The 24763-nt window shown below is 36.9% G+C and overlaps 1 non-coding gene across 1 annotated transcript; it reads left to right on the top strand.

The window, feature by feature from the left end:
• The first annotated feature begins 1247 nt into the window (after positions 1-1247).
• Positions 1248-1354, top strand: LOC128294809 (small nucleolar RNA R71). The gene has a single exon (XR_008285116.1). It is a non-coding gene; the product is annotated as a small nucleolar RNA R71 (small nucleolar RNA).
• The last annotated feature ends 23409 nt before the right edge of the window (positions 1355-24763 follow it).

Genomic DNA, 24763 nt, shown 5'->3' with positions numbered 1-24763 from the left:
AGTCTGTTTGGGTTTCCCAAGACCTAGTTGTTTAAACATTTTTTAAGGTATGACATTAATACTAGCCCCTAAATCAGCTGATGCATTATTAACATCTAAACTACCAATTAAGCAAGGAATCGTAAAACTCCTTGGATCTTTCAATTTGTTGGGTAGTTTATTCTGTAGAATAGCTGAGGAAACTACGTTTAGCTTCACATGTGAAGCCTCGTCCAACTTTCGCTTATTTACTAAAAGCTCCTTTAAAAATTTCATTGCGTTTGGCATCTGCGATAGAGCTTCAATAAACGGTAAGTTAATATGTATTTTTTCAAGAGTTTAAGGAATTTAATAAATTGTTCATCTAAACGGCTTTCCTTGTCGCATTAGGGTATGGTACACGAAGTTTGTATTTTGTACTTACTGGTTTCTGCTCATTGTAGTCTACCTCACCTTTACCTTCGCTTATCTCAGTTTCTTGCCTTGGTTCTGGTTCAGGTGTGACTAACCCTTCCTCATCTTAACTAGTAATGGCGTTGAGTTGCTCCCTTGGGTTAGATTTTGTATTGCTTGGTAAGCTACCTTGTGATCGTTTAGAAATCAATTTGGTAAGCTGACCAATCTGAGTTTCAAGCCCTTTGATCGATGCTTGTTGATTTTTGAGTGCTGTCTCAGTATTCTAAAAATGAGTTTCTGATTCCGAGATGAATTTGGTTAGCATCTCCTCAAGGTTTTGCTTCATTTCTTGCTGGTAAGATGGTTGTTGGAAGCCTGGAGGATGCTGTGGCTTTTGATTTCCTTGACCACCCCACGAGAAATTTGGGTGATTCCTCCAACCTGCATTGTAAGTATTGCTATAAGGATTGTTTTGAGATCGAGGATTATTACCCATATAATTTAACTACTTGTTCTCCATGTTATGGCCATAAGGTGGGTATTCTGAATTGCTCGAGCCACCTCCATTTGCTTCGTACTGCATTACTGGGTGAACCTGTGAAGAACTAAGAAAACCATCAATTTTCTAATTCAAGAGTTCTACCTGATTAGAGAGCATGATGACCGAATTGATGTTATAAATGTCGACTATTTTCGTTGGCTTTGTCCTCATGACTTTCCACTGATAGTTATTCAGTGACATCTTCTCAATAAATTCGTAAGCCGTCTCAGGTGTCTTATTATTGACAGTTCCTCCAGGGGCTGCATCAATCATCTGACGAGTCGAAGGATTCAGGCTATTATGGAATGTTTGAACCTGTAGCCAAAGTGGTAACCCATGATAAGGGCATCTTCTCAATAGGTCGTTGTATCTCTCCCATGCATCGTAGAGTGTTTCCAAATTCATCTGCACAAAAGAAGAGATATCATTACGTAGTTTGGCTGTTTTAGCCGGTGGAAAATATTTTAATAAAAATTTTTCAGTCATTTGTTCCGAAGTAGTGATTGACCCTCATGGTAACGAGTTCAACCATTGTTTATCCTTATTCCTTAACAAAAAGGGAAACAACTAAAGATGTATGGCATCATCAGAAACGCCATTGATTTTAAACGTATTGTAAAAATCTAGGAAATTTTCCAAGTGAGCGTTGAGATCCTCGTCTTGCAAACCATCAAACTGAACAAACTGTTGTATCATTGAATTGTGTGAGGTTTCAGTTCAAAATTATTTGCAGCAATAGCAGGTCTAACTGTACTTGACTAAGTTCCTGTTAAATTAGGTTTAGCATAATCATACATAGTGTGCGGAGCAGGATTTTGATTAACAGCAATTGTAGGAGGTAGAGGATTTTCTTGGTTGTCAGTCATCTCCTCAGTTGGGGTTTGAATATCATCCTCTTGCTCGTTCTCTGTGTATCTTAAGCTTCGCCTTATTTCTCTTTGGTTTTTGCGAACTGTGCGATCGATCTTACTATCAAAAAGTAATGGTCCTGATGGTAGTCATAAACTATAAAAAACCTATCAGAAGAAAATAAATGAAGAATTACAAAAGAAAATAAAAATTTAAATTGCAATAAAAGTAAAATGGCTAAAGTAATAAAAATTGAGTGTTCCTAATATATTAGTTCGTGATAGTTTTTAAATATTTATAGCGAATCGTTCTTGAAACTAACTACTATCACGATGAAGGCAAGTGTACTTATCGAACAATAGTATAGTTTTAACAAGACCGGATTGTCGAACCCAAAGGAACTAAAAATACCAGTAATGACTGTCTTTTTATTATCTAGCCTAAGAATAATGGGGTTTGTTTTAACTAACTAATTAACTAAACTAAGAAATCACAGAAAATAGAATTGGGGAATTACTTTTGGAAAAACGATTGAATTAAGACAATACCTAAGGAAAGATCCACCTAGACTTCACTTGTTATTTGACTTTGAATCGGACGATTTATTAATTTGACTTGATCCATAGAAATCCCTAAGTTATATTATTATCCCTCTCGAGACTAACAATGTCTAACCCTAGGTCGAATAATTGAAATCTCTTTGTAATTAACTTCCTAGGGTTGCATTAACTCGATCTATGGATCCCCTTATTAGGTTTCACCTTAATCCAGCAAAATCTTGTCACCCCTATCTCTAGGCGTGCAACCAACTCCGCTTAATTATGACAAATGTACTCTTAGACAGGGTCTGTTCCTCCTCTGAATAATAGCTTAACTTGAGTCAATATCCTGGAATATCAAAACAAGAATTAAGAACACATAATTAAGAACACGTCAAATATTTATCATACAATTCAAATAATAATAACAAGATCTGTCTTAGGTTTCATTCCCCTTAGATATTTAGGGGTTTTAGTTCATAACTAAAAAGGTAAACATCTCAGAAGAATAATGAATACAAAACATAAAGAAAAACCCAAAACTCCTGAAGGGAAATTGAGGGGAGATCTTCAGTCTTGATGATGAATCCAGCTTTTGAGATGGATCAATCGGCTTTCCTTGAGCAGTTTCCTGCTTCCTCCTCTGTGCCTCCCTTTTTCCTCCTCCTTTAGGGAGTATTTATAGGCTTTGGAATGCCTAAGAACCCTCAAAATTGGCCTTTTCCAAATTGGACTCAACTCGGGCTCGATAGGGACACGCCCGTGTGGCACGCCCGTGTGTGATTACTTAAGGTCGTGGTCAAGCCTGTTAAATAGGCACGGGCATGTGGTCCACCCCTGAGAGTCGTGCTTCGATTCTGCCAAATTAACACGGCCGTGTGGTCTACCCGTGTGAGGAAGTTCAGGCCGTGTTGATTTCGTACGTTGGCCTATTTTCTCCATTTTTGGCCCATTTCTTATTCCTTTCACTCTCCTATGCTCATCTAAGTATAAAATATGAAATTAAGGCATTAGGAGTATCGAATTCACCAATTTAGGGAAAAATCATCCATAAAATATACTAAGCATGGGATAAAAATATGTACAAATTACGGTTTATCAACCAATTTCACACATACATATGAATGGGTAGATCTCGGATCAATCAAAGTAACAACAGAAGTATCATAGAGAGAAAAAGTACCCGTAATCACATTAGGGGATGAAGCCTCTTCGCCAACGCTAATGGCTTAAGTCCTCACAGGGGCTCTACGCTCGGGCCTCACAGCTGGTTCCCTGGGTGCACTCTTACTACTCATTCCATTTCCTAGATTCTTCTGTGGTCTCCCTCTAGAAGTAGCATTGCCCGATCTTGCACTCTGAAATTTTTCCTTTTCAACCGTCTCAAGACAATCCTTGATAAAATGATCATGTGAACCATACTTGAAACATGCCTGGCTATTCATCCAGCATTCATCGGGGTGACATCTGCCACAATGTTGACCTTTAGGTCTATTAGGTCAAGCGTTACCCATACTCGCTATTGAAGTAGTTTGAGCCTTATGACCCGTATACTGTTTTCAATGGTTTCTATTCGAAAACCCAGCTAAAACACTAGATTAAGTATTAAACTCTTTCGATTTCTTAGTTGAAAACTGAAATGATTTACCCATCTATCTATTCTTTGAATCTCGAGACTTTAACTCAAATTTTCTCTTCTCTTTAGCCAATTCCTCGGCTTTACAAGCTCTCTCTATGAGCGCAACAAATTCTCTCAATTCAAGGACACCCACCAACAGTCGAATGTGTTCGTTTAATCCATCTTCAAATTTTTTGCACATGGTAGCCTCAATTGGTACACATTCTCGAGCGTATTTGCTCAGTCTCACAAATTCATGCTCATATACCATTACCGTCATTCGGACTTCTTTTAACTCGAGGAATTCCTTCCTTTTCTAATCAATAAATCTTTGGCTAATGTACTTCTTACGAAATTCTTCTTGGAAGAATTCTCAATTAACTCTCTCATTTGGTACCACTGACACAAGGGTGTTCCACCACTGATAAGTCGAGTCTCTCAGGAGGGACACAACACATTTCATGCATTCCTCAGGTGTGCATGATAACTCATCAAACACCCTAATGGTATTCTTGAGCCAGAACTGTGCTCTCTTAGGGTCATCATCTTTACTGGCTCGAAAGTCTTCAGACTTTTGCTTTCGAAATTTATCCACTGGAGGTCTATTCGGTCTCATAAAACCCATACCTTAGGGTGCTACAGGAATAGGCTGAGGAATAGGCGGGGTGGAGGGGGTTGAGCGTTCGAGTTCGTTTGAACAAACTCTATATACCTAGCGTCCATCAAATGGAGAAAGGTTTCCCTGCCTCCTTCTTCTTGACTAAATGTAGGGGTCCTACTATCAGACGGCGCTGCCCCTTCAACTGGTGCAGGCGCATTGCTTTCAATATCATTTGCCACTACTCTGTCGGGATCCATTTACTATATGAAAACACATGTCAAAATCGTCAAGAGTCGTCACACTATCATAATATAAGTATGGCATGTATAGCTAGACTCTTCCATGTGATATGTTATTCTGAAAATCAACTAAACCGTAGCTCTGATGCCACTAAATGTAACACCCATTACCCATGTCTGACACCGGGACAGGATACGAAGCATTACCGGACTTAAACACCAGTAGACATACACAACCAGCCATAAAACTTCGTTCAATTTAAAACCATTCATACACATGCAAATTATCCCTTAGATGGGCCTACGAGGCCCAAAACTTACATCGAAAGTAGTTGAAGACTAATCTGATAACTTTAGAAAAATTTAGAAAAAAATTCATGAAACAGGATCACACGCTCGTGTGGGTAGACCGTGTGGTCACACATGCCCGTGTGGCTTGGGACACGCCCATGTCCTTAGCCCGTATAACTCTCTGTTTATGATATCATCAACACAAATAGGGTTACACGCCCAAGTCACACACTCGTGTGCTCAGACCGTGTGGTGAATTAAATTCCAAAATCAGGTGCAAACTTCACACGGCCTAGGCACACACTCATGTCCTAAGGTCATACCCTTTACACGGTAGAGACACACGCCTGTGCCTATGCCTATCTAGTTACTACTGGGCATTCTGTTTTGCATTAATTAGGGTGCAGGGGACACAAGGTCGAATCACACGCTTATGGGGCAGACCGTGTGTCACACACGGCTTAGACACACGCCCGTGTGTATACCCGTGTGGACAACTTTGAGGCTATTTTCCAAGACATTTGTCACCCTTAAATGCTCATTCACTCATACATTTTTGATGGCATGCAACATAGTATATATAGTCACTCAAATACTCATAAACTTGATTAATTCATGACTTTGTCATGTCAACATATCACCTATCCAAACCATCATGCTTTCATATGGCATTCCACACCAATTTCATATTTATTCATCATGGTAAACCTAGTTCCAGTTTACTCAATTATACCATAGCTTTGGTCATACCTAGTAGCCAGGATTCATTCATTTAGCATATATGCCATTCATCACACATTTCATCCACAAGCAACCACATTAAGCATAACACATTGCATGCATGCATAATTAATTAGGGTTACAACCCAAATAATCAATATGAACTATACCACATGGCCATATACAAAATGAATCAAATTTTACCATAAGCGAACACATTTGGCTAGACCAATATGACATATAACAAAAAGACCAAGCACTTATACATGTCATACTCAAAATGTTGAGACTAACTATACCCAAATGTCCAGATGATAGTGTAATCGAGTCTCCAATGTCCTTCGATCCCCGAGCTAGCTTAGTGATACTATAAGAAAATGGAAAAGAGAGAGGAGTAAGCATGAAGCTTAGTAAGTTCACATGCAAATAAATAGCAACATAATCATATATAGATATAAATACCATGGACATAACATAGTTTACATATGTGTCATCATAAATTCATAGGCATAACATAAATTTGTAGGCATAACTTACACATTTTCAATCTTACCAAAAGTTCATCACACACCGAGCTCATTTATATAAGTTTTTCGTACATACCTGTACCAACTCTTAACACATTGTCATATTTCCTCATCATTGACTTTCTTGTCGAATAACTCACAGGTTTACCCGTTGAACACTCAGAATACTATCGGATAAACGGAAGACTTGCACATAGTGCTTCAAACATAGCCACATGCTACCTCATATTGTAACACCCCGTACCCGAGACCATTGCCGGAGTCGAACACGAGGTGCTAACAGACTTATTTCATTGTAAAACACAGTTCATTTAAAATTTCCAGACAAGCTGGCTAACTGCATCACTGTCACCTTAAAAATCATATCTTGAGTTCCAAAACTCAAAAACAAGTTCCGTAAATTTTTCCTGAAACTAGACTCATATGTCCATCTACAAATTTTTTTCTAGAATTTTTGGTTGGGCCAATTAGTACAGTTTATTAGTTAAAGTCTCCCCTGTTTCAGGGTTCGACTGCTCAGACCTTCATGCATTACGACTGATATATCTCCCTTTACAGGGCTTCAATACTTATGCCATTTGTTTCTAACGAAACTAGACTCAAAAAGGAATCTATACATATATAGAATGATCTCTAATTATCTCTGGTTAATTTATAGGGAATTTCCAAAGTCAGATCAGGGGATCCAGAAATCGCTCTGGCCCTGTTCCACGAAAACCTAAATATCTCTTAAAATACAACTCATATGATCGTTTCGTTTCTTCCATATGAAAGTAGATCCATCAAGGTACAATTAAATAATTTATTCACTATTTAATTCTATTCCTACTATTTTTAATGATTTTTCAAATTTACATCACTGCTGCTGTCAGCATCTGCCTTTAAGGTAGACTTTACCTATTTCATAGTTTCCATGATTCAACTAGCCCTTTAGCATATATAGCACAAATTATGATCGTGATTAACCATTCCAATGGCCAATCATTGCCAAACATATCCACACCTCTCAATAACCATATACATACAAAATGATTATAACACTATGCTCAAAATATATAAGCCATTTTCGCATGGCTATCCAAATATATACAACACCAAAGTACTTGACTAATAACACAAGGGCAGTCCTATACATGCCATTTTCAGAGTTCAACTAAAAGTGTACGAAAAGGGCTTTGATAGTGTGGACGACTTTGACTTCGACAATCCCGAGTCCGATAGTTGACGAACCAAAATCTATAAAACAGAGAATCAAAGAAACGGAGTAAGCATTTAATGCTTAGTAAGTTTTGAGCAATGAAATCATGCACAACTGAAGTATAGCATTCATACGACTAAACGAATAATTTCATATACACATATTCTCACAATCATACCTACTTCACATTTCCAACCCTTATATTCATACATAAGGAATCAACCTGACTAAAAGCCGGAAGCTTGTTAATCGATTGAGCAAATACTATTTAGAAGGAATCAATTATCTCAATGCACATACGAAACATACCTCATCGTTGGGATTTTACGAGCGTATTAATTGAAATTATTACAGCAAGATCGCTCATTCCCAAACCCAAGTATCTTCGGGATTTAGCCGGATATAACCACTCGCACAAGGCCTTCGGGTCTTAGCCCGGATATGGTCACTAGCATAAATGCCTTCGGGTCTTAGCCCGGATATAGCAACTCGCACAAATGCCTTCGGATCTTAGTTCGGATATAGTCACTAGCATAAAAGCCTTCGGGACTTAGCCCGGATATGATTCGAATAACCATGCACATATATCAATAAATCATGACACAACCATATTTCATTTTCATTACCCAAAGCTCAAACACAGGACACTTATCACACTTACTAATTTTGGCTCAATAGCCACACACAAACAGCATGATTTGGTTTGCTTTATGACATGATCTCTATGCACATACGGCTACCCATCATACGTATAGACTAATTAACTCAACATATAATTCGAGTAGAATCATTATATCACCGTATATTTGTTATGATTATACGTCATGACTTAATCAAATCGTAAACTAAGTTTCATTACTCGAAAACTTACCTCGGATGTTGTCGAACGATTTCGACGGCTATTCGATCACTTTTTCCTTTCCTTTATCGGATTTAGTTCCCCTTTGCTCTTGAGCTTAATTTAACAAATAAATTGATTTAGTCATTTGAACATCAAAAAGAGAAACTCAAGGTACCTAACCCATATATACATTAGACATTAGAGTCACATATATATGAAATCATGAATCAACTCATCATATTAGCCCACACTCTCTTTTAGCCGATTATCTAAGCCAAGATAAAAGCATCAATATGCTTGCCTCTAACCGAATACATGCAACACCAATCTACCTCATGTGGCCGAATATGCATGTCTATGTTGAGGCCGATTCTATACTTAATACATTCTACAAATATGGTTACTTGTATTGACTAAATACCATTTTGTTTCAAGTTCAAAACTCGGCTAATACCCATATATACACTAGAAATCAAATACTAACATTTGCACTTCACCTTAATAGCTAACTTAGCAACCCTTAATTTAACATATAATTGTTCATAACAAAATTAGAGCATCCTCTCCATTCCATCAATTCAAAACACATACATTACTCAATAATATTCAAAGTCACATTCGGCCTTAGCACACAACTTCTCTACTTCATCTAACATGAACAACAACTATATTTCTCTTCCACTTCCTACCATGGCCGAATGCTTCATGAAGTTGCTAAGACCTACCTTTTTCAAATTCTCACACACACTCACATCCAATCCTTTTTGTTGAGCACTCAAACTCTATCATCTTCATATCTCATCAACACAACATCACACCAACCAAGAAGACAACACCCATGGCCGAGTATCGTCTCCCTCATATAGCAAAGATTTAAACCATGGGCTAGGTAGAACTCAAGCTAACAACTAAAAATATACATGAATCTCATGGAGCAACATCAAACATAACTTAGCCTAGTTACATGCATGGCCGAACCTCTTCAACCTTTCTTCTTCCTTCCTCCTTAGAATTTTCGGCCAAGGATGAACATTTTTTTTTTCTTTTCTTGTCTAGTCACGGCAATGGGGAGTAAGGGGGGACAACTTTGGTTTCTCCTCCCACTCACCTCATGTTTTATCATTCTTAATTCACTATTTTATTTTCTAAACCCATAATGCTAATAGGAAATTCATATTATCATCTATGACCCATCCATGGCCGGCCACTACTCAAAATAAATGGATATTTGACATGCAAACCCTTCATTCTTATAACATGCATTAATAGGCCACTTACATTTGCCTAGCACATTTCTAAATTTTCTCACATAAGTCCTATTAACTAAATTCACATGCAATCGACTAAATCGAAGCTTATAACTTTCACACATTCATATTCACATATTCTAGACAATAAATATCACATTCAAATACTTCGGTGACTCGGTTTAGCGGTCCCGAAACCACTTCCCGACTAGGGTCAATTTAGGGCTGTCACACATATCACGATCACACGTTGCTCACTCTCGAGCTAATCACAGGCCTGCTAACTCAAGATGATAGTCAGGACGTAACTACTTAGGTTACTCACACAAGCTAACAGGTACCGGCAACACATGCTGGGCTACCCAGCCACCTGTAGAACGTACAAGACTAACACCTGGTTTCACATAATCAAATACACACATAATTTCATGAGCTCATAATCACATAGTTCCTAGTGACATGTCACTTTGTATCCTAAATTATTCCTAAGGTTCAAACTGGATTTTCTCGATAACGCATATTCGTCGAACTCGTTCACAATGTCATCCTCATAGACAATAAAGTCGTTTATACACTCGTCATAATAATTAAGCATAGAGATTCATACATAAATAAAACATTCAAACATGATATACCATTACATTATTTACACATGAACTTACCTCGGTACAAAATATGAATAATTAATTCGATTTAGTCTAAAATCTTGTTCTTTCCTCAATCTAGGTTCGAACTCTGTTTTATTAATCTATAATAGAAAATTCAGCTCATTTAATCATCACATTATTTAAATCAGTCCAAAAACTATATTTAGGAAAATTTATGATTTTGCCCTAAACTTTCACATGTTTGCAAATTAGTCCCTAGGCTCGTAAAATGAAATGTGTTTATTTTCTTTGTTATCCAAGCCTAGCCAAACTTATAACATACTCATAGAAGCCCACATTTCTCATTAAATCACTTACTACCCATTTTACAAAATTTACAAATAAGTCCTTTTTAGCCATTTTCACTAGAAATCACTTGGTAAAAGATGTTTATCACACATCAAACATTCATATTCCTCCATTAAACATCAAAACACATGCATGTAATACATGGGTCAAATTTCAAACATGAACTCTACTTTAAAATAATGGTAGAAATAGGTAAATCGGGTTACAAGGACTTCAAAAATGTAAAGAGCATTAAAAACGGGGCTAGGATGTACTTACAATTAAGCTTAAAGATGAACAAACCCTACCTATGGAGAGCTTGAGAATTTCGGCTAAGGGTTGGAGAAGATGGACATATTTTGGCTTTAATTTCCCTTTTTATTCTTTTATTAACCAAATGACAAAAATGCACTTAAGGTCTTTCTTTCAAATTTTTCCTATTCATGCCCATTTTTGTCCATAATTATAGAAATTGGGTAAATTGCTATTTAAGGACCTCTAATTAATAATCCATGGAAATTTCATGCTTAAGACTTCTAGAACTCACATTTTGCAACTTTTCAATTTAGTTCTAAATGTCAAATTGAACACTTTATCAATGAAATTTCTTCATGAAATTTCCACACAAGCATGCAATCATATCAAAGACCTATTGATAATCATAAAATAATTATTTCTACTTCGAATTTGTGGTCTCAAAACCAATGTTCTGACTAGGCCCTAATTTAGGATGTTACACTAAGTTTAAATGATTCGATGAGCATGATTTACATGCCTAAAGTGTTATTCTGTGAAAAAGTGAAAATGTATTTATTGCGGCCATATCACATGCATGGTGTTGGGACATGTGTAAGGAGGAAGTATTAACAGTTTATCTGCATCACTGGTGGCTTGTCCACATTACTGGTAGCTTGTTTGCATTACGCAGTTTATTTGCATTACTGGCAGCTTGTCTACACTGCTAGAATTTTATCTGCATTACTGGTAGCTTGTCTACATTACTGGCTGTTTATCTGCATTACTGGTTGCTTGTCCATAAATTGGAGTGTTTGGATGGATGAGTTCTGAGGAACTCGATTTTGGAGTGTAGCGGTGATGGGTAAGATGTTTTAAAGAAATTTGCATAATTTTTTTTATAAAAATTGCATTGCCATGATCATATGCACAAAGAAAATTGATTAATTTGTATGATAAGTATGTGCTCATTGTTACTTGATTTGTATACATAATTCTTGCTTGCTCCTTGAGTTAAGACTCAAACTGATCTTTATAGCTCACTCCCATTTAGTTTTCTGATTCTATAAATAACCCCAAGGTTAGGATTTGATGATGGCATTTGGAGGAGTTTCTCAGAATTCTTTTTAAATTAAAGTAATTTAAAGCTTATCTTACTATTTTGTTATTTTGGGATTATAATAAGTTTGAGTATGGAATATGGCATGGAACTGTACTTTGGGGATTTTTTATTCTGATTTGCATGAATTGTTTGCATGACATTAAGTTTTAAAAACTGAAAAAATTAGTATTTGATTAAGATTATGCATGAAACTTGGTTTTTATTAAAACTTGACAAAATCACTCTTTTTGGGTTTGATAATGAAAATGTGTTTTAGACAAATATATGACTTAGTTTTTGAGGTTTTAAATTTTCTATTGATGTTTTATCGAATTTACATGAAATATTGATTGTTAGCAAAACATGGTTTTAGCAAAATGGTTCGTTGTGATTTTCATAAAAAATATGCCAATATTACATTTTTACGCTGCAAATATGAGAAATGAGTTCTTAATAAAATTGGACTTAGTTTCAAATTTTATAATGTTTACAAATGAGATTTCTAAAGACATTTGATTTTATGAATTTAACTTTTTTTCAAATAGTGACGAATAGTCAAGTTATTTAGTTTTGATTAAATAAACGAATGATTTTAAAATATGATTGAATTTATGAAAGTTTTGAATAGTGTTCAGACTTTTACAAATACATAAAATATCAAAATCATTTATTTCTAAAATTCTCGATTTCACTAGTTTTGAACAATTTACGCAAATGGTTTAAAAAGTATGTTTGAAATATAAGAAAGATTTTTTGGGTCATTTCGGTGGCCAATTTAGCTTTCCAAATTCGACCATAACGTCTAGGCTGAGTCTGGGGTGTTACATTTATGGTGTCACTTCGTAGAGAAAATTATTTAATTGGAAAATAAATGTTTATTTTTTAAAATAGAAAAATATGTATTAGGTTGGATTAAATTATAAAGTGTTAGGTTAAAATTTCAAAAAGCACATATAATTGGGCCCAATACAATAAGAGGATAAATTCCCATCATAATATATATGAAGGGAAACACACCTTATTAGGCCCTTTCCCTCTTCTAGTTAGACTAGGAAGTTATTTTTCTATTTGAAATAAAACTTCTACAATTCAACACGGGTTCTACCTTCCCTCCCTATAAATTGATGGCACCGATAAAGCTATTTAAATAACTTGGAGAGATATTTACTCCGCTGAAAAATAGAGAGAATTTATTCTCAAATATTAAATATATTTTTCCAGAATAACAATTCTACCAGTTTCAACTAAAGAAGAGAGAATTTTTGTTTTCACTCTAAATATAAAAGAAATCTTTTACTAGTTCTGTGTTTTGATTCAATTGGTCCGAGCCCACACTCGAAGCAATTTGTGGTACGAGAATAGCAGAGAAGATTGTTTGGTTCAAAGCTGGAAAACGTCAAGGATCGGTTTATTCGAAAACATAGGTATGGTTTTGATTTAAGGTTTATTGCTATAAATATCACAAATTAGGCTGGTTTTCAAATTTTAAATTTTCCATTATGAAAGAAAGCTGTTTTCGAACCAGATTTTTTTTTCAACAGTCATTTATGTCGAAATTATTTTATGTAGCTAACAATGAGGTCAGGACATCGAGGGACAAGGTATAAATGGGTGAAAGACAACAAACTCGATTTGTGCTAACTCAATTGTTTTGTTTCATGATTTATCTAATTAACTAAATGAACAAAATGGTTGATAATATGAGGTAATTAGCCATGTTTGTAGTTTTAATTCTATGATGGGTTAGTAAATTAATGGCAACTTCACTTGGAACTTATTATACTTATTGATTTGTATCTTGACATGTATCATTTGTGTGTATAAAGTGGTTCAACTATAGGTGGATTTTAAAGCTTAACGATATTAATATGTTAAGATATTGATGAGCTAATTGCATGAAGATCATACTTAATGTGTAACATCCCGGTTTAGACCCTAGTCAAAATAGTGGTTTTAGGACCACAAATTCGAGACTGAAAAATATTTTAATATTATTTTTCATGCCTATTATATGTGAATTAGTATGTGTGAAAATTTTGTATGAAAATTTGATCATTTGTGTGCTTAATTTGTAAAAAGGACCTAATCGCGTAAAATGTAAAAGTGGCCTTCTATTGGTTAAAGTGCCTATTTGCTATGACTTATTAATTTTGAGGTCCTTATGTGGTTATTTAACCATGGAATGCATTAAATGACTTAGTTGGACATTATATAATGGTTTATTAAAGTTTTAATGTAAGGGCAAAATGGTAAAATAATTAATAATGTTGATTAAATAAAACAAAAGCATGAAAATAAGGCGATTATTCTTCATTTAGCTGAAATTGAAGACAAAAAATAGGGTTTTAAAGTATTCAAACATTTGGCACTTGCAAGCATCAATTAGGTATGTGTTTTTTTATCGGTTTTTGATAATTTCTACGTTTTTGTAATTGTTGCTTAGTAATCTATCAAACCCATGCCCTAATTTTTGATTTTTTTTTATGATTTTGGGTTATGCCATTTTTGATAATATGAGTTTTATGAAGTTTGATGATAGTAAATGGAAGATATGTGTTAGATTACTAAGCTTTGTCTTTGAATTTTTGATGAATTTGAGTAATTTGGACTAAATTGTAAAAATGAGATTTTGAGGGACTAAAATGTAAAATAAATGAAATATATGGACTTATATGAATACTATGAGGACTCGGTCTAACATGGGTATATGGAAATTATGTGTAATTTGTGATTTTGTGAATTAAGGACTAAAGTGTTAAATTGTGTAAATGTGAGGGCTAATTTGTAAAATGCCCTAAATATGTATTTTTGGATTGATTTGAATGAATGTGAGTTTGAATAAATTAAATTTGAATTGATTTAGATCAAGAACCAAAGAAAACATAATTAGATCGGGGAAAGTCGAAAGTCATTGAATAGTTGACTCCGTTCGTTCAAATCCATATGAGATAAGTCAATATACAAATAAATGTATTTTGAATTGAATTACTATTGATTATATGCTTATGAAAAATGAATGATTATATGTGTTGAGAATGAGACATTTGAGAAAGTATTGATAAAGTTCCAACGTCCGAAAAGCCCCGTATGAACCATAGGAATAGTTAGGATACATATGTCATGACATAGGACTCGATATGTGTTTTCGTGTAAGACCACGCCTGGGACATTGGCATCGACTTACGATTTACATGTAAGACCACGTCTGGGATGTTGGCATCGTATTTGATTTACGTGTAAGGCCACGTCTAGGATGTTGGCATCGTATTTGATTTCATATAAGACCCTGCCTGGGACAGTGGCATCGATATTTGATTACATGCAAGACCACGTCTGGGATGTTGGCATTGTATGAGCTTTCCGAGTTATCCGTGTATCCTTATGATTCTAAACGATTCAACGGGCATTCCGAGAAACGGATGATTATATGAAATGTGTATCCAATTCAGGTATGTTCGAAATGTATAGTATGTTTGAGAATAAAAGGTAAGTATATGTACAAGTGATGATATATGTTATAAGTATGAGAAAATAAGCTATATGTGTAAATGAATTGGGATTATGTGAAATGTATATGAACTATGTGGTTTGAGATAATATCTAGTCATGGAGTATATGTAATTTGATGATGCTTTCATGTTTTGAATGATAAGTTTATTTGTATATGGCTTACTAAGCTTTTAAACACTTACTTTGTGTGTGTTTGCATTGTTTTATAGATATCTAAGCTACTGGGAGCTCAGGGACCGTCGAGGATCATCACTACACTATCGAACTCTATTTTGGTACATTTTGAAAGTGTAAATATTGGAGTATGGCATGTATAGGCTAGAGGTATTTGAATATGTTTTATGAAATGTATATTTAGCCATGTGATGTGGCTTGGTTTTGGTTGTGTATGTGTGTAACACCCCATACCCGAGACCGTTGCCGGAGTCAGACACGAGGGGTTCGCAGACTTAAATCACTTATTTGCACAGTCCATTTTAAATTTCCAGACGAGCTAGCTAACTGCGTCACTGTCACCTTAAAAATCATATCTCGAGTTCCAAAACTCGAAAACCAGTTCCGTAAATTTTTACTGAAACTAGACTCATATATTCATCTACAAATTTTTTTTCTAGAATTTTTGGTCGAGCCAATTAGTACAGTTTATTAGCTAAAGTCTCCCCTGTTTCAGGGTTTGACTACACTGACCTTTGCGCATTATGACTTGGATATCTCCCTGTACAGGGCTTCAATACTGATGCCGTTGATTTCTATAGAAACTAGACTGGAAAAGGAATCTATACATATATGGCATGACTTATAAGTATCTCTGGTTAATTTATAATGAATTTCCAAAGTTGGAATAGGGAATCCAGAAACCGTTCTGACCCTGTCTCACGAAAACTTAAATATCTCTTAACATACTGTTCATATGATCGTTTCGTTACTTTCCTATAAAAATAGATTCATCAAGGTTAGATTAAATAATTTACTCACTATTTAATTCCATCCTAATATTTTTAGTGATTTTTCACATTCACATCACTGCTGCTATCAGCATCTATTTTTAAGGTAGACTTTACCTATTACATAGTTTCCATGATTCAACTAGCCCTTTTTCATATATAGCACAAAATATGATCATGATTAACCATTCCAATGGCTAATCGTTCCCAAACATTTCCATACCTCTTAATGAACATCATACAAGACGATTATAATATTAAGCTCAAAGTGTATATAAGCCATTTTCGCATGGCTATCCAAATTTATACAAAACCAAAGGGTCCATGACCAACAACAAAAAGGGTAGTCCTATACATGCCATTACAAAGTTCAACCAAAAGTGTACCAAAAGGGGCTTTGATAGTGTGGGCGACTTTGACTTCAATAATCCCGAGTCCGATAGCTGACGAACCAAAATCTATAAAACAGAGATTCAAAGAAGCGGAGTAAGCATTTAATGCTTAGTAAGTTTTGAGCCATAAAATTAGACACAACTAAAATGTAGCATTCATATGGCTAAACGGATAATTTCATATGCACAAATTCTCAATATCATACTTACTTCACATTACCAACCCTTATATTCACACACAAAATATCAACTTAGCCAAAGGCCGGTAGCTCATTTATCGACTGAGCGAATACTAATTGTAAGGGATCAACTAAATCAATGCATATACGAGACATACCTCATTGCTGGGATTTTACGAGCATATTAATTGAAACTATTACAGCAAGGTCGCTCATTCCCAAGCCAAGTACCTTCGGGATTTAACCAGATATAACTACTCGCTCAATGCCTTCGGGACATAGCCTGGATATAATAACTCGCACCAATGCCTTCGGGACTTAGCCCGGATATAGTAGCTCGCACAAATGCCTTCGGGACTTAACCCGGATATAGTAACACGCACAAATGCCTTCGGGACTTAGCCCGGAACTAGTCAATTGTGACAGCCCAAAATTGACCCTAGTCGGGAAGTGGTTTTGGGACCGCTAAACCGAGTCACCGAAATGTTTGAGCATAATATTTATTGTCTATAATATGTATTTATGAATGTGTGAAAATTTCAAGCTTCGATTTAGTCGATTGCATGTGAATTCAGTCATTAGGACTTGTGTGACACTTTTGAAATGTGATAGGCTAATCTATAAGGACCTAATAGTGAATGTAATCAAAAGGGAGGACTTGCATGTCAAATTTCCCCTCTAATAACTAGTGGCTGGCCATGACAAGGGATTATGGGCAAAACATGTCATAGACATGTTATGTTGGTGCATCATGGGAGAAAAAAAATAAATTAATGGTTATGGGTAATAAAGAAATGGAAAAGAAAAAAAAAAGAAAGAATGTGTGTGTTACCCCCCATTGCCGTGAGTTGAAGAAAAGAGAAGAAAAAAAATTTGTTCATCCTTTTCATTCTCTCTTGGCCGAAAATTCTAAGGAAGAAGGAGGGAGTTTTTGCTTCATGTTTGGTTTGGAAGAGGATTAGGAAGAGGTTTGGCCATACTTGTATCAAGATTAAGGTATGTTTGATGTTGTGCCATGAGATTCATGCATGTTTTTGGTTGCTAGCTTGATGTTCTTATTAGCCATGGTTCAAATCCTTGCTATGTCATGGGGATGGTATTCGGCCAAGGTGGATGTTGTGTTAATGCCATTGCATGTTAAATATGAAGCTTGCTAATGATACATGTGATGGTGGATTGATGGCTCTTGGACTTTCTTTTTAGCATTTTTGAGTGAGACATTAAGTTCTTTGTTTAACCATGACCAAAATCGAAATGGTATGGTGTTGTGATGTATTCGGCCATGGTACATCCATAAGTATAATTTATGCTTATTGCATGGTAGATAAGATTTGTGTTTTGGATTTATGTTCATGTTTAGTTATAATCAACTTTGAGATTCGGCTCTAGCATATATATATATATATATATATATATATATGTTTGCACATGATGTATTGGTATGACATATATACTATCTCAAGGTATATATTTACATATGATGATGTTTCGGTTATGAAGTAAATGATTGGTGCGTATTGAGTTACAATATGGAATGCGTTAGTGAGTAAAATGTATGCCGTTTATGTGTGGTATTAAGTGTATAATTGGCCTCAACATGGACATGCATATTCGGCCACATGAGGGGGATTGGTGTGCATGCATTCGGTTAGAGGCAAGCATATTGATGCCTATTCTTGGCTTAGAAAATTCGGCTAAGGAGAGTACTAACTAATGTGTCGAGTTTGATTCATGATTTCCGTACATATGTGACTTTAATGTCCAATGAAAATATGTGGGCTAAGTACCTTGAATTCCTCTTTCGATGCTCAAATGATTAAATCAATTTATTTGTTAAATTAAGCTCAAGAGGAAAGGGGAGCTAAATCCGACAAAAGGGAAGGAAAAAGTGGTTGAATAGCCATCGGAATCATTCGACAACATCCGAGGTAAGTTCTTGAGTAATAGAGCTTAAATTATGATTTGATTAGATCATGTCTCAAGTAAATCGAAATCATGCTCTTTGTGTGTGGATATTGAACCGAAATGTGCAAGAGTGATAAGTGTATTGTATTTGAGTTTTGCTAATGAAAATGAAATACTGAATGTGTCATGATTTAGTGTTAAATGTGCATGTTTATTCGAATGGTGTCCGGCTAAGTCCCAAGGCTTTTGTGCTAAGTGATTAAATCCGGTCAATTTCAAGGCATTTGTACGAGTTACCAAAACCGGTTAAGTCCCAAGGCATTTGTGCGAAGTTACCAAAACGGGTTAAGTCCCAAGGCATTCGTGCGAGTTACTAAATCCGCTAATTCTCAAGGCAATTGTGCGAATCACTATAACCGGCAATGTCCCAAGACAATCGAGCGAGTCGCTATATCCGTTAAATTCAAGGTACGTGATTCGAAATGAACGATCTTGCTGTAAAAATCCCAATTAATACGCTTGAAAAATTCCAGCAATGAGGTATGTTCGTATGTGCATTGGAATAGTTGAGTTCCTTCAATAATATTCACTCGGTTGAGTAATGAGCTTCCGTATTTGGCTAAGATGATCCCTTATGTATGAACATAGGGGTTGGAATGTAAAGTAGAAATGATTTGAAAGTATGTATATACGTAATTATCCGTTTAGTTATATGAATGCTATACCTCTGTTGTGCTTAAATTCTTCGCTCAAACTTACTAAGCATAAATTGCTTACTCCGTTTCTTTGTTTCTTTGTTTTATAGATTTTGGCTCGTCAGCTATCGGACTCGGGATTTTAGGAAGTCGAAGTCTCCCACACTATCAAAGCCCCCTTTTTGGTACAATTTTGGTTGAGCTTTGAAATGGCATGTATAGGACTACCCTTTGTTGTTTTTCAAGTACTTTTTGTGATGTATGTGTGTACGGCCATGCAAAAATGGCTCGTAGAAGTGGAGTATGGCATTAGACCATTTGTGTTTATGTATATATGTATGGTTTCATGATGTGACTATGGACTGGAATGGAAGTGTTGGGCAAATGATCAGCCATTGTAATGGCTAAATATGATTATATGTGGACCTATGTATGACAAAACTCTAGTTGGTCCATGGAAACCACGAAATAGGTAAAGTTTACCTTGAAAACAGATGCTGACAGCAGCAGTGGTGTGGATTTGAAAAATCACTAAAATTTGTAGGAATGGAATTAAATGGGGAATAAACTATGGAAATGAACCTTGGTGAATCTACTTTCATATGGTAGAAACAAAACGGTCATATGAGTTATATGTTAAGAGATATTAAAGTTCTCGTGAAACAGGGCTAGAACAGTTTCTGGATCCCCTGTTCCGACTTTGGAAATTCACTATAAATTAACAAGAGATAATTAGGAGTCATTCAATATATGTATAGATTCCTGTTTGATTCTAGTTTCTATAGAAACAAACAGCATAGGTATTGAATCCCTGTACAGGGAGATATCCAAGTTGTAATGCGTGAAGGTCAGTGTAGTCGAACCCTGGATTAGGGGAGACTTTAACTAATAAACTGTACTAATTGGCCCAACCAAAAATTCTAGAAAAAAATATGTAGATGGACATATGAGTCTAGTTTCAGGGAAAAATTACGAAACTGATTTCCGAGCTTTGAAACTCAAGATATGATTTTTAAGGCGACAGTGATCCAGTAACCAGCTTGTCTGGAAATTTTTTTAATGGACTGTGAAAATAATTAAGTTAAGTCTGTGTGCACCTTGTGCTCGACTCCGGTAATGGACTCGGGTACGGGGTGTTACAATTTTATTGGTATCAGAGCTACGGTTTAGTCGATTCTAGGACTACCGTAATGCGTTTGGGTCTAGCTATACATGTCATTTTATGTGATTATTTGATAGTGTGGTGATTTCTGACATTTGTAAATGTGTTTATTTATAGTAATGGATCCCAATCTCGACCGAACGGTAGCTGATGATCTTGAGAGTGTAGCGCCTGCTCCCACAAGGGACAAATACCATGGACTCTCAACCTAATGCTAGTAATCCGAATGATGAGGCTAGGCAAGCTTTTTATAGCGTGATGAATGATTGGTTTAACCAATACATTCGAACTAATACTACTGCTCCACAACCTCCATTCCCGACAAATACCACCTCAAGACCTACAATACCTCCCAGAATCGACCAAATAAGGTCAAATAAGCCCCAGCTTGATGAAATCCGAAAACATGGGGCTACTAAATTTAAAGCTACGGATAGCGACGATGCCGAGCAAGCTGAATTTTGGTTGGACAACACTATCCGGGTACTCGATGAGCTATCTTGTACACCCGATGAATGCCTAAAGTGTACTATCTCCTTGCTACGTGATTCTGCCTACTATTGGTGGAGTACTCTGACTTCTATTGTGCCCCGAGAGCAAGTAACTTGGGAGTTTTTCCAAACTGAGTTTCGGAAAAAGTATATCAGTCAGAGATTTGTTGATCAAAAACGGAAAGAATTTCTTGAGCTTAAGCAAGGTTCTATGTCAGTTACTAATTACGAGCGAAAATTTGTTAGACTTAGTAGATACGCTCGGGAATGTGTTTCGTCCGAGGCTATCATGTGTAAACGCTTCGAGGATGGGCTGAATGAAGATATAAAAATGTTCGTTGGCATTCTTGAAATACGAGAGTTCGTAGTACTTGTCGAGCGAGCTTGTAAAGTCAAGAGCTTAAAAAGAAAAACAAAAGTGGATGTGGGAACCGGAGAGTTTCAGAAAAGATCCTCGAAATTCTCTTCAACAGCATCAAGAAATTTCGTGATGATGTGGGCGGTCTAGAGGCACTTCGGCCTTTTAGACGAGATCGTGATCGACCCCGTGGGTACACGAGGCACTTCGATCGCCAAGTGTTAGGAATGAACGTCGAGACGAACGAGTGTCGATTGTGGCAAATGGCATTCGAAGTTGTAGATTCCGTGACCGCTCCTGTTACAAGTGCGGATCGTTGACCACTTCATTAAAGATTGCCCAAGGTTGTCTCGAGCAGAATGTAGACCGAGTGGGAAACCGGGCGCTACCACCGCCGAGTTAGACCATCTAGAAATACGGCAATGCTAGTGGTGGTCGAGAGGATCTAGAGATGCTACGACCAGATCCGAGGCTCGCGCTCTGCTAGGGCTTATGCCATACGCCAAGACGTGAGGATGCTTCCTCGCCGGATGTTATTACCTGTACTTTCACTCTCTTTGATACTAATGTGATTGCTTTGATTGACCCCGGTTCTACTCATTCTTATATATGCGAAACCTTAGCATCCAAGAAGACTTTACCTATTGAGTCTCATCGAGTTCGTAATTCGGTGTCAAATCCCTTGGGTCGTTACGTGCTTGTCGACAAAGTGTGTAAGAAATGCCCTTAGTAATTCGAGGTTCTGCTTTCCGGCGGACTTGATGTCTGTTGCCGCTTGACGAATTTGATATTATCCTCGGTTTAGATTGGTTGATCATGCATGATACGGTTGTGAATTGCAAAAGCAAGACTATGGATTTGAGGTGCGCAAATAACGAGATGATCCGAGTTGAGTCTACGGACTTAAAGGGGTTGCCAGCTGTAATATCATCAATGTTGGCCCAGAAATATGTAAGAAAGGGTGCGAAGCATACCTTGCGTATGTATTTGATGATAAGGAGTTAGAAATAAAACCCAAATCATGCGGTGGTTTGTGAATACCGGATGTTTTTCCCAAGAATTACCGGGTTTGCACTTGCTCGGAGATAGAGTTTGGTATTGAGCTTGTACGGGACTACGCCAATTTCGATAGCTCAGATCGTATGGCACCAACCGAGTTAAAGGAGTTGAAAGCTCGGTTGCAAGAATTGACGGATAGAGGTTTCGCCGACCAAGTTTCTCACCTTGGGTGCACCAAGATTGTTTGTGAAAAGAAGGACGGAACCATGAGGTTGTGCATTGACTATCGTCACCGAATAAAGTGACGATAAAGAATAAATATCCGTATCACGTATTGATGATTTGTTTGACCAACTAAAGGGAGCCTCGGTGCTTTCAAAGATAGATTTGAGATTGGGTTATTATCGATTCTTGGATTTGAGATTCGGATGTACCCAAAACCGCTTTCGACGAGGTACGGTCACTACGAGTTCTTAGTGATGCCGTTCGGGCTCACTAATGCCCTCGCGGTATTTATGGATTTGATGAATCGGATCTTCGAGCAAGATTTGGACCGGTTCGTAGTTGTGTTCATTGATGACATCTTGGTCTATTCAAGAGATGAGACCGAACATGCTTGAACACCGAGATTAGTGTTGCAAATTTTAAGGGATAAGCGGTTATATGCTAAGTTCAGCAAGTGTGAGTTCGGTTAAGAGAGGTTAGCTTCTTGGGTCATATGGTATCTGCATCGGGTATTCGAGTCGGCCCGAGCAAAAATTTCAGCCATACTTAATCGGAAGCCTCGAGAAATATTACCGAGGTTTGGAGCTTTTGGGACTTGCTTACTTACCGACGGTTTGTAAAAGGATTCTCGATGATAGCTACACCCATGACGAAGCTACTTCAAAAGATGTTAAGTTCGAATGGACGGAAAAATGTCGAAAAGTTTTGATCAATGAAAACTTATTTGACTAAGCTCAATTTTAGTGCAAACCGAATCGTGCAAAGAGTTTGTCATCTATAGTGACGCCTCCCTACTTGGGTTAGGTTGCGTATTGATACAAGAGGGTCGAGTTGTGGCCTATGCGTCGAGACAATTAAAGCCACATGAGAAGAATTATCCGACCCATGATCTCGAATTAGCTGCCATCGTATTCGCCTTGAAAATATGGCGACATTACTTATTTGGTGAGAAGTGCCATGTATTTTCGGATCACAAAAGTCTCAAATATTTGATGACTCAAAGAGACTTGAATCTACGACAAAGGCGTTGGCTTGAGTTGTTGAAAGATTATGAGCTGGTCATTGATTATCACCCGGGAAAGGCTAATGTGGTTGCGGACGCCTTAAGCCGGAAATCACTATTCGCTTTGCGAGAGATGAATGTACACTTGTCTGTTCTACCCGACAATGTGTTAGTAGCTGAATTAAAAGCCAAACCATTATTGATTCATCAAATTCGTGAAGCTCAGAAAGTCGATGATGAATTGGTTGCAAAACGGGCTGAGTGTGTTCCGAACAAGGAATCAGAGTTTCAAATTGATGATGATGATTGTTTGAGGTTCAGAAGTCGTTTGTGTGTTCCAAGGAATTCAGAACTCATTTCGATGATTCTGAACGAAGCCCATTGTAGCCGAATGTCAATTCACCCGGGGAGTACGAAGATGCACAACGATTTGAAACGTCGGTTTTGGTGGCATGGTATGAAACGAGACATCTCCGACTTTGTTTCGAGATGTTTAATATGTCAACAAGTGAAAGCGGAACATCAAGTGCCTTTAGGATTACTTCAGCCGATCAAGATACCCGAGTGGAAATAGGATCGAGTCACAATGGACTTTGTGTCCGGACTGCCATTGTCCGCAAGTAAGAAGGATGCGATTTGGGTTGTTGTTGATAGACTGACTAAGTCGGCTCACTTTATCCCCGTGCGTACGGATTTTTCATTGGATAAACTCGCTGAATTGTACGTTTCTCAGATTGTGAGATTACACGGGGTACCGATTTCTGTTGTGTCGGATAGAGATCCGAGATTCACCTCGCGATTTTGGAAGAAATTGCAAGAAGCTTTGGGTACCAAGCTGCATTTTAGCACCGCTTTTCATCCACAAACCGATGGTCAATCCGAGTGGATAATTCAGATACTTGAGGATATGTTGAGATGTTGCATCCTCGAGTTCAGTGGTTCATGGGAACGGTATTTACCTTTGATTGAATTCGCTTACAACAATAGTTTTCAATCAAGTATTAAGATGGCACCTTACGAGGCTTTGTACGGTCGTAAATGCC

Source organism: Gossypium arboreum, chromosome 6, assembly GCF_025698485.1.
Source record: "Gossypium arboreum isolate Shixiya-1 chromosome 6, ASM2569848v2, whole genome shotgun sequence".
NCBI lineage: Eukaryota > Viridiplantae > Streptophyta > Magnoliopsida > Malvales > Malvaceae > Gossypium > Gossypium arboreum.
The sequence above is the reverse complement of the archived record's forward strand: the minus strand, read 5'-3'. Positions and strand labels throughout refer to the sequence as shown.